Raw genomic sequence first — 10,722 nt, 5'->3', positions numbered from 1 at the left:
CCATGTGCTCTCCTCTCATGCAATCTGAGCCTTCCATAAGCTTTTTCCCATCCTTGCATCCTAGCCCTTGATCCCTCAAACTCTTTGCCTATTTAAAGAATCCTTTCCCAAGCCATTTTAACACAATTCATGAAGTAAAGTCATAATGCCATTTTAAGAAACCATTTTACATCAAAACCATACACTCACACCCAAATTCCAACTCCATTTGAAGCCCTTTTTGAAGCATAAGCTTGAGCATACATCCTATCTATTTAGACAAAGCCACTCAACAAGAGAGCTTCTTATTGAGAGAGTCCATTAATGGCTCATATTCTCAATTGAGAGCTCATCTTAGTCTATCTTGAAGTTTATGAATTTTTTTTAGTTTGTAGAAGCTTTATTTAAATTTGGTTTCTATTAGCATACTAACATTGCTCATATACAATTAGAATTCCTCATAAATGCCAAGACCACATTTTTAGAGCCTTTCCCTCCAAAAGATTGATGACTTGGAAGTTGGGATGCTATTATATTACATAGATGGCCATCCTACCATTTATTTTATTTCTCAAGTTTTTGAAGGCCATTTTTTTAAAATTCAGAATGATGGTTGAACATATTTAAACATGAATTAGGGCCTTCTCCATAATGTCGTGATTTCCCTCTTTCTACTTAAGTTTTGGAGAAAATGGAATGGATAAGCTTATGTAAATCGAAGTCGGGTTGATTTTTTTACAAATGCATATAAAGATTGAATTTTAGAAGGCAAGTAGAATATCATTTTTCTTTTATATTTTTAATTAATGTTAGAGGATTTTAGAAATATGATTAAAAACTTAATTTAATTAAATTGAATATACATACATATATACATACATTTATAATATACATACACACACACACACATATATGTATTTATGTATATATATATACATATGTATATATGTATATATATACATATGTATATATGTATATATATACATATGTATATATGTATATATATACATATGTATATATGTATATATACATACATACACACATCTCTGTGTATCTGTGTGTGTGTGTGTGTGTCTATGTATGTATGTATGTATTTATGTATGTATGTGTACAGAGAGATATTTTTAAGGTGCTTATTACATCTTAGCACAACAAAAAAATTGATACAACTACATACATATTCCAGAATCCAAATAATAAAATAATAAAACTCACTCAACCTGTGCTAAGTGACTTCCCTCAAGATCCTACACAAAAATGATGTAGACTAGGAAAAATGGGTAGAGTTCGCAAGAAATTTTTAAAAAACACATCATAGCAGATATTTTTAGAAAAGAAATAAGCCATAACCTAGTTAAATTGATCTAGTTGTTGATTAGCTAGATTGGTTATAAATTGCTATAGAATTGTCATTAGGATAGGCACAATAAAATGAACAATTAGTTGTTCCCAACTAGCATGATCAAATGCAATTTTCCAAGGTGATAAAATTGCATATGCAGATGCATCACTTGCATGCCAGGCATGAAGCACATTCCCCAACTTATAACAAATGGTTGGATATAAAGGCTCCATATTGTGGCCCAACAATAGAAATAAACCATAAACAACATTAAAGGAAACATAGGCTTTCCCATGTAGCAACTATGATCTAAAAGCAATTTTTTTTTTAATAATTTGACAAACCATTGCAATTACAATGGTCCATTCCAATGGTTGGTCCTTCCTTGCACAAACAATTGTCGCAAAGAAGTCATAACTACAATGGCAAGATCTAATAGATAACTATCACTTATACAACACTGTCACTGGAAGTTTAAACTGTCGTCCTCCCTTCCTCCAAGTTACAATAGTGCCTATTGTCACCATTACGATGATTTCCCTCACCGTCACAATTTGCAACAAAAAAAGTATGATGGGAGCCAATTTGTGGCTCTATCGCTAGGGCAATAGGTGGACATCACAATTGTGACGACATGCCATCACAAAATAGATCCAAATGTAGTAGTAGGTTCATACTTGGAAGACTAAACCAATATTTGTGCAAATGAAAATATGAAGCAATGCACACTTAAAGGTAGGTCCAGACATGTGTTAGAAGTTGACTCCTAACTGCACAAGATGCCACAAAATCAATAGAAATCACTCCAATCAGAATAACACACTTCACAGCAAGATAATAGCAAGAAAATGGGATCACAAAGGACACGAAACTCAAGAAATATAGAACATTAGAATTTTTGTTGATGACAACTGCACATAACATGCAAACAAAAGAAGCAACGACTACTTCACGAACAACAAACTCATACAAAAAACAAGAATTTTTTTTGGTTGATGCAAAATTTCTCAAACACCCAAGATTCTCCTACGTCAAGTAGTTTGAGAAATGATGTTTTCATAACTCAAGTGTTCAGAGAAAAAACTAAGATGGTTAACCTCCTCCCTTAATAGCCATGATGAATCGTCAAAAGGCATTCCTTTCCATTTGACCAAATATTCTTCATATATCCTATTTTTTGTGCTTCTACAAATATGACTATCCACAATGTCTTCAATCTGTTATGTAGTTAAAGTAGTCAGAAAAATACTCCACTATGCTTTTGTGACCTCATTTTCAACACCTCCTTTATGATAATCTATTAGAACTAAAATGTTAAATACTGGTGAAATATTTAGTTCACTGGGAAATCCTACTTCATAGACATTTTGTAAATCATGTTTGTTCACTATCATCCATGGTCCAAACTTTTTCATCTTCAACTTACTATATGTTCCTAAGGGAAGTTTGGTGCAGGAGCACCTTGGGGAAGGGCAAATCCTTAAATCAATTTTGGCTTGTAAATGGTGTAGCCAACCATTTGATGAATAAGGACTAATTATGAGTCTCATGGTGTATTTAAGAGGTGTGAATAGTTAGAAACTAGGTTTGAGTCATGCTTTTTGTAGCTAGCTCCTAATAAAGCCTAGAAATGCAAAAGTTGCTCAAAAAGAGAAAAATATGGAAAAAAATAGGACCATATTGGAGGGGTTGAAACCGAATTGGACAAGTTTGGAGGGCTCATATGCCAAATTGCCAAAAAATGTCAACGTTGCTCATTGACAACTTTTGCAAAGTTATTATGACAACTTTTTGCACTTTGGTGTAGGAGGAATAAGGTGAACCTAGCATTCAACCTGGAGGTCTAAGTAGTTAGGGAAGTTCATTTAAACACAAGACAACTCCTTGGAAGGGGGGGTTATTGATGGAGACACAACCCAAGCACAGAATGGACACAACAGGAAAGGGAAATTTTTATTAACTGTGAAAATATGCTAGTACACTTAGTCCAGAGCAACAGACTCCAAAACATGCCTTATGGGCTTACAATAGCATAAATCAGGAGATAAATTCTTCTCCCAGTACCTTCTCTCAAACTCCACTCCAAACTGCCTTTTACAATGCCAGAAATGTTCTTAAATAGACCCAAGAGGGTTCAGGATTAGGCATACATTCTAGAAAGTGCTAGTTGGCATCCACCGACCAAATAGAAGGCTCTAGAAGTTGCATTAGAAGTCGGCACAAAATTAGAAGAATCCAGAAATGGTAACTGAACTTCCAGGAGGCATAACTTTTGAACCGTAGCTCTGATTGACAAACCGTGCTCTCAAAGCGCTCTATAGCCCTATGGACCAGCTTTGCTTGTCTCCCATTTTTCGGCCCTCTTCGAGGTCATTTAATGCCCCTAACCTAACTTTGAAGCATTCTTAGGAGGTCTCCAAAAATCAAAAAATTGCGATAACTTTCAAACCGAGGGGCCTTTTGACCTGATTCTTTTTTTGGAATGCTCTAAATTACAATTACAATCATTCGACCAATTTACACCTTCTAGTTCACCAAAATGATGGCTCAATTACATACTCCTATTTTTTTGGCATTTACACATATCCCAAGGTGTTCAAATACTTTATCCTAGAACACTAATAGTGGAACTGTGAGAGTTGGAACCTTTATTTGAACCAAATGGGTATCCAGAAATGAAAACACATGAAACAGAAACTAAGTCTAAGTACATTTTTTTGGGTGACACAGGATTGCCCTTATACCTCTAGATGCTCCTGCATCAGACACCCAGGGCAGATTGAAAAGTGACCCTGCCACTTTATGAATGGTAGAGGAAATCCCAAATGGGAAACCTTAGCTGCTGATATCCAAGTTGAGTCCTATATTGGTCGTCCTTTCCACTTGACCAGATACTCTTCATACTACCTATTTCTAGTACTCCTACCCATACAACTATCCAAAATCTCCTCTATCTCCTCCTTCTTAGAAGTAGGAATTGGACATGGCTCTAACATCAGCTCCTCATCTATACCATCATCATGATACTATGTTAAGTCTGTAATGTTGAAAATAGGAGAAATGTGAATTCCATTTGGCAACTCTACTTCATATGCATTTCTTGAGTCATGTTTCTCCAAAATTTTGCAGGGGCCAAATTTCTTCATCTTCAACTTGTTGTAAGTACCGGCTGGAAATCTTTCTTTTCTTAAGTGTACCATGACTAGATCCCCTACTTGGAACTCCTTATGTCTTCTCTTTTGATCAACCCTAGCTTTATACTGTTGGTTCATCTTGGTAATGTGTGCCTAGACCTCCTCATGTAGACGCTTGATATGTTCAGCAAATTCTTCAACTTCAACACTTGTCCTCTCCCCTTACTCTATCTTCCTCAATTCTAGTGCAGTCCTTGGGCTACTTTCATATACAATTTGGAATGGCAATTTTCCAGTACTCCTATTTACAGAGTTATTGTAAGAAAACTCTACTTGTGGTGGAATCAAATCCCATCTCTTGGGCTTATCCCCAACTAAACATCTCAGCAAATTGCCCAGACTTCTATTTACCACTTCAGTCTGTCCATCAGTCTGCGGGTGATGTGTAGAACTGAACTTCAAGTCTGTTCTCAACTTCTTCCACAATGTTCTCCAAAAATACCCTACAAATTTAGTATCTCTATCAGAAACTATACTCCTTGGGAGACCATGTAGTCTTACCACCTCTCTGAAAAACAAATCTGCAATATGGATAGCATCATGAATTTTGTGGCATGGAATGAAATGTGCCATTTTGGAGAACCTATCAACCACCACAAATACTAAGTCATTAGCCCTTTGTGTCCTCGGCAATCCAAGAACAAAATCCATACTTATGTCCTCCCATGGCTTTGATGAAACAGGCAATGGCTGATATAGTCCAATATTGTGACTAAATCCCTTGGCCACTTGACAAACCTAGCATTTTGTACAAACTTCTTCACATCCTGTGACATTTGAGGCCAAAAATAATGTTCTTTGAGAATGGCAATGGTTTTATCTCGACCAAAATGTCCTGCCATCCCTCCACTGTGTTTCTCCTTAATCAGATTTTCCCTCATGGAACTCCTTGGAATGCATAATTGACTGCCCTTGAATAACATTCCATCTTGAATCAGATAGTCTAACTGCTTAGTTCTGTCTACAGCAATAGGCTCTTTACAAGCTTTCCACACTTCAGCAAAATTAGGAACCTTAGCTTACAGATTCTTGAGTTCATCAAACCCAACTACTTCAACTTGCATTACTGTAAGCAACAACTGTCTCCTACTTAGTGCATCTGCAACCCTGTTAGATTTTCCACTTCTATGCTTCAACATAAATGTATAGCTCTGCAAGAACTCTACCCACTTCATATGCCTCTAATTCAATTTACCTTGGCTATTTAGGTATTGTAATGCCTGATGATCAGTATACAAAACAAATTCCTTTGGCAATAAATAATGCCTCCATTTCTTTAAGGCCTGAACTATTGCATAGAACTCTTGATCATAAACATAATACTTCTTTTTTGCATCATTTAATTTTTCACTAAAATATGCAATAGGCTTACCTTCTTGGCTCAATACAGCTCCAATAGCACTGCCACTAGCATCACAATCCACTTGGAACACCTTTCTAAAATTTTGAAAGTGCCAACACAGGTTGTTTTGTCACCTTCTTCTTCAACATTTCAAAACTTCTCACAGCTGCCGCAATCCATTTGAACTCTTTTCTATCCCCTCTTATTGTGTTAGTCAGTGGTGCACATATGCCACTGAAATTCTTAATGAACTTCCTATAAAAACTAACCAGACCATGAAATGATCTTACCTCAGTAGCAGACCTTGGAGTAGGCCATTCCAAGATGGTTTTTACCTTCTCTGGATCCATTTCAAGACCTTCAGGTGATATAACAAACCCCAAGTAGACTAACTCCCTTTTTGCAAAGATACACTTCTTCAGATTAATTAACATTTTCTCTTCCCTTAACCTTTCAAGGACACTATGAATATGCAATAAATGTTCTTCCAAAGTCTTTCTGAAAATTAAAATATCACCCAAATAGACAATAAAAAACTTTCCCAAAAACTTCTTAAGTACCTCATTCATAAGTCGCATGAAGGTGCTTGGGGCGTTCGTCAATCCAAAGGGCATGACTAACCACTCATAAAGACCCTCCTTGGTTTTTAAGGCTATTTTCCACTCATCTCCTTCTTGTATCCATATCTGATGATAACCACTCTTGATATCTATCTTTGTGAAATACTGAGCTCCACTCAAGCAGTCCATAAGATCATCCATTCTTGGCAAAGGAAACTGGTACTTGATGGTTATCCTATTTATAGCTCGAGAGTCTGTACACATTCTCCACTCTCCATCCTTCTTTGGTGCCAGTACTGTATGTACTACACATGGACTCAGGCTCTCCCGAATCAAACCCTTCCATCAACAAGACAAATCCTAGCACTGCTACATACCTTTTCGCCTTCTTTTTTCATGGGCTTTAGTTTGTGGCGAATTCCATCCTTTGTTAGAGAGTATGTGTTTGCATGACCATCATATACTCCATGCCTATCAAACTGCCACAGTCTACCCAACAGCAGATGGCAAGCATCCATTGGAATAACATCACAGAGAACTTCATCATGGTAACTCCCAATTTTGAACTTCACTAAACATTGTTCACTTACCAGGACCTTATGATCATCTTTCACCCAAGCAATCTGATAGGGCTGGGGGTGTTTCTCCCTCTTGAGCTTCAGCTTAGAGACCATCTCCTCTGATACCAAGTTATCAGTGCTACCACCATCAATGATCACATCACAACATTTATCATCACACTTGCACCTGGTATGGAATAAACTCCTCCTTTGTCCTAGTTCAATCTCACCACTTAGTAGGACCCTTTCATTTACTAAAGTCTCTCCTCTTTCTGCAGCCTCATCTACATGAGCAACCCTAGCTTGACCCTCAGCTCTTCTATCTATCTTTCCTTGTCGTTGAGGGCATTCAAAGGCACGATGACCTTCTTCATTGCAATGGAAACAGGTACCACGGAAGCCTCCTCTTCCCTGTCCACGTCTTCTACCTCTTCCTCTTTGATTTCCAAAGTCTTGATCACGAGAGCGGTTGAAACCCTCGTTCCTCTGGTTCCTGCTAGTACCCACATCTTCATTTTTCTTTTGGGTTTCATTTCGACCTCCAAATGACCTACTACTACCCCTTCCTCCTTGACCGCACCCTCTTTGTCTCCCTTCAAACTTTTTATTTAGCTTCTCTTCAACTCGTAGGACAAATTGGTATGCCTCTTCAACACTGGTCATTCTTACCAGACTTAATTCCTCTTGAATGCTAGGTCGCAACCCAATGATATAACGAGCAACCTTCTCCTTATTTGCTTTTGCATGCCCCGCTCTAATCAGAAGTCTATAAAACTCCTTTGTATATTCTTGGACTGATTTTCCTGCTTGCTTTAACCCATGCATCTTCTTAAACAAATCAAGCTCATAGTGAATAGGAATGAACTGCTTCTTTAGTTTGTCCACCATGCGATCCCACCTTGTGATCTTATCCTTTCCTCCTCTATTTCTTTTCAATTGAACCTCTTGCCACCAGATTTTGGCATGTCCTTTTAGTTTGGCCTTTGCAAACTTAACCCTATCTGGGTCCCTGATATCCTCATACTCAAAGTATTCTTCCAGTTCATTAATCTAGTTGATCAACTCATCTGGTTTCAAATTTCCTGAAAATACACCCACATCAATTGTAGGTCTTTTCCCAAACTTAGTAATGGCCCTAAAAAGCCTTTCCTCTGCCTGTTTTAGAACTTCCCCTTCAAATTCCCCTTCTAGTACAATTTCTTTTTCTTCATTGTCGTTGTCACCTGCAGTAACATTTGTTCCTCTACGGAGCTCCTCCTATAATGCTTGTACCTGCCTTTGGAGGGCTCTAACCTCCTTAGGATTAATAGCTCTGGCCCTTCCGCCATGCTCTGTTCGTGGAGGCATCTTCTTAACTCAAACCCATAACCACATAGTGCTGGTGCAAACTGCCTCACAGTCGGTGCTCTGTCTATACACTCAAGAAAACTAGCTCTAATACCACTTGATGGGGACACAGCCCAAGCATAGAATGGACACAACAAGAAAGGGAAAATTTTATTAACTGTGAGAATATGCTAGTACACTTAGTGCAGACCAACAAACTCCAAAACATACCCTATGGGCTTACAATAGCATAAATTTGGAGATAAATTCTTCTCCTAGTACCTTCTCTCAAACTCCACTCTGAACTGCCTTTTACAATGCCATAAATGTTCTTAAATAGACCCCGGAGAGTTAAGGATTATGCATACATTCTAGAAAGTGCTAGTTGGCATCCACCGACCAAATAGAAGGCTCTAGAAGTCGCATTAGAAGTCAGCATAAAATTAGAAGAATCCAAAAATGGTAACCGAACTTTCGGGAGGCATAACTTTTGAATCGTAGCTCCGATTAACAAACCGTTTACATTTTCAAAAAGCTCTCGAAGCGCTCTATAGCCCTATGGACCAACTTCGTCCATTTTTTAGCCCTCTTTGAGGTCATTTAATGCCCCTAACCTAACTTTGAAGCATTCTTAGGAGGTCTCCAAAAATTGAAAAATTGCGATAACTTTCAAACCGTGGGGCCTTTTGACCTGATTCTTTTTTTGGAATGCTCTAAATTACAATTACAATCATTCAACCAATTTACACCTTCTAGTTCACCAAAATGATGGCTCAATTACATACTCCTATTTGTTTGACATTTACACGTATCCCAAGGTATTCAAATACTCTATCCTAGAACACTGATAGTGGAACTGTGAGAGTTGAAACCTTTATTTGACCCAAATGGGTATTGAGAAATGAAAACAAATGAAACAGAAACTAAGTCTAAGTACATTTTTTTGGGTGACACAGGATTGCCCTTATACCTCTAGATCCTCTTGCATCAGTTATGGTATTATACGAACGGTTGACAGAATGAAGAGATGTTGCTGACAGGAACACATTTTTTTGGAGTAGTGATTGAAGTTCTTGATTTTTTTTTGTTTTTTTTAAATTTTTTAACGGATTAGATTCTTTTGGACATGTAGTTACTCTACAATATCTTGATTTGGTCATTTGCATTCATTTTAGCAAGTTTTCTAAATTCTTTAGTTTCATTGTTCTTGTTGGGTTGTTTTGGCAAGGTTGCACAAAGATGGCTAAAACTTGAGTTCCCATGGTTGAAATCCTATGACCCTTGGGAATCAAGTAACATCCTATGTACATTATGTACGTATGAAGTTTGGAGGTTGGGAGATATTGTTTTCTATTTTTGCAAGTAAGCCCTAAACAAACTAGTAGAAGCTTGGCAAGATATAGATATGCTTGCAAGAGAGATATGAATGGAGAACTGGGTTTGTGTGTGCCAATCAAGGTTGGGAAATGATGGAGGAGAGTATGTAGTGTCCTTAAACCAAAGGAGGAAGTCTAGAGTATATTTTTTATTACCTTATAAGTGAAGTTGTTGTCATTACTCTAGAAACCCTCAAAAATAAGGCTTTCTAGAATAACACTATATGGACACTTTGAAGACTTAAGACCTAGAAAATTCTTGAGACTAGGTCAATATGGAATAATGTCTAATAGACATCCATGGGTCTAGTTAAGATGTTTTGCAAGTTATTGAAGAATCATTGTTTCTAGGAGGGCTAATAGGGGCTCATAGGGCTACAAAGACAAACAAAGCAAGAATGGGTTTCAGGAGTGTGAAACCTAATAAGATGGTGGAGAATGACTTGAAATGTATCAGGAACCTCATGAGGGAGGCCTAAGCTTGGTTTTTCCCTTACTAGAAGCATTTGGTGAGGTTTTGGCTTGATTGGCCAAAAGGTGCATTGCTGGGGTTTTGGAGTTAGAGGAGTGCAAAATGAAATGATATGAGTGTTTCTTGGTGGAAGGGGATTAGGAGAGAATCCTAGGTGAGGGTTAGATAAGAGACCGTAGGAATGCTAGGAAATAGTCTCGGTGGAGCAAAAAGGCTCTAAAAGTTAAAAAGCTCCCCATCAAAATCTCTCTTTCCCTAAATGAACCATGCCTCCATCTTCAATTTGAAACTTCTTATGCCTCATTTTCTCATCTACCTTAGCTTTGTACTATGTATTTAATTTTGTAATGTCCTTCCTCACTTTCTCATGCAAGTTCTTCAAGAGTGCTGAAAAATCTTTAGCTTCAATACTACTTGTCTCCCCTATGTCCAACTTCCTTAATTCAAAATCATTTCTGGGACTACTTGTTAAGAAGTAAATTCCACACACAACTAAGAGGGATAGGGAACAAATTAGTTGTGAGCAATTAAACTTTAATCCAAACTTATTAATTTCAACTCCAGCAAGTAA

The sequence above is a fragment of the Cupressus sempervirens genome, chromosome 11, assembly GCF_028749045.1.
Source record: "Cupressus sempervirens isolate cs-2001-9-10 chromosome 11, ASM2874904v1, whole genome shotgun sequence".
In the NCBI taxonomy this organism is placed as follows: Eukaryota; Viridiplantae; Streptophyta; class Pinopsida; order Cupressales; family Cupressaceae; genus Cupressus; species Cupressus sempervirens.
Note: the sequence above shows the minus strand (reverse complement) of the source record.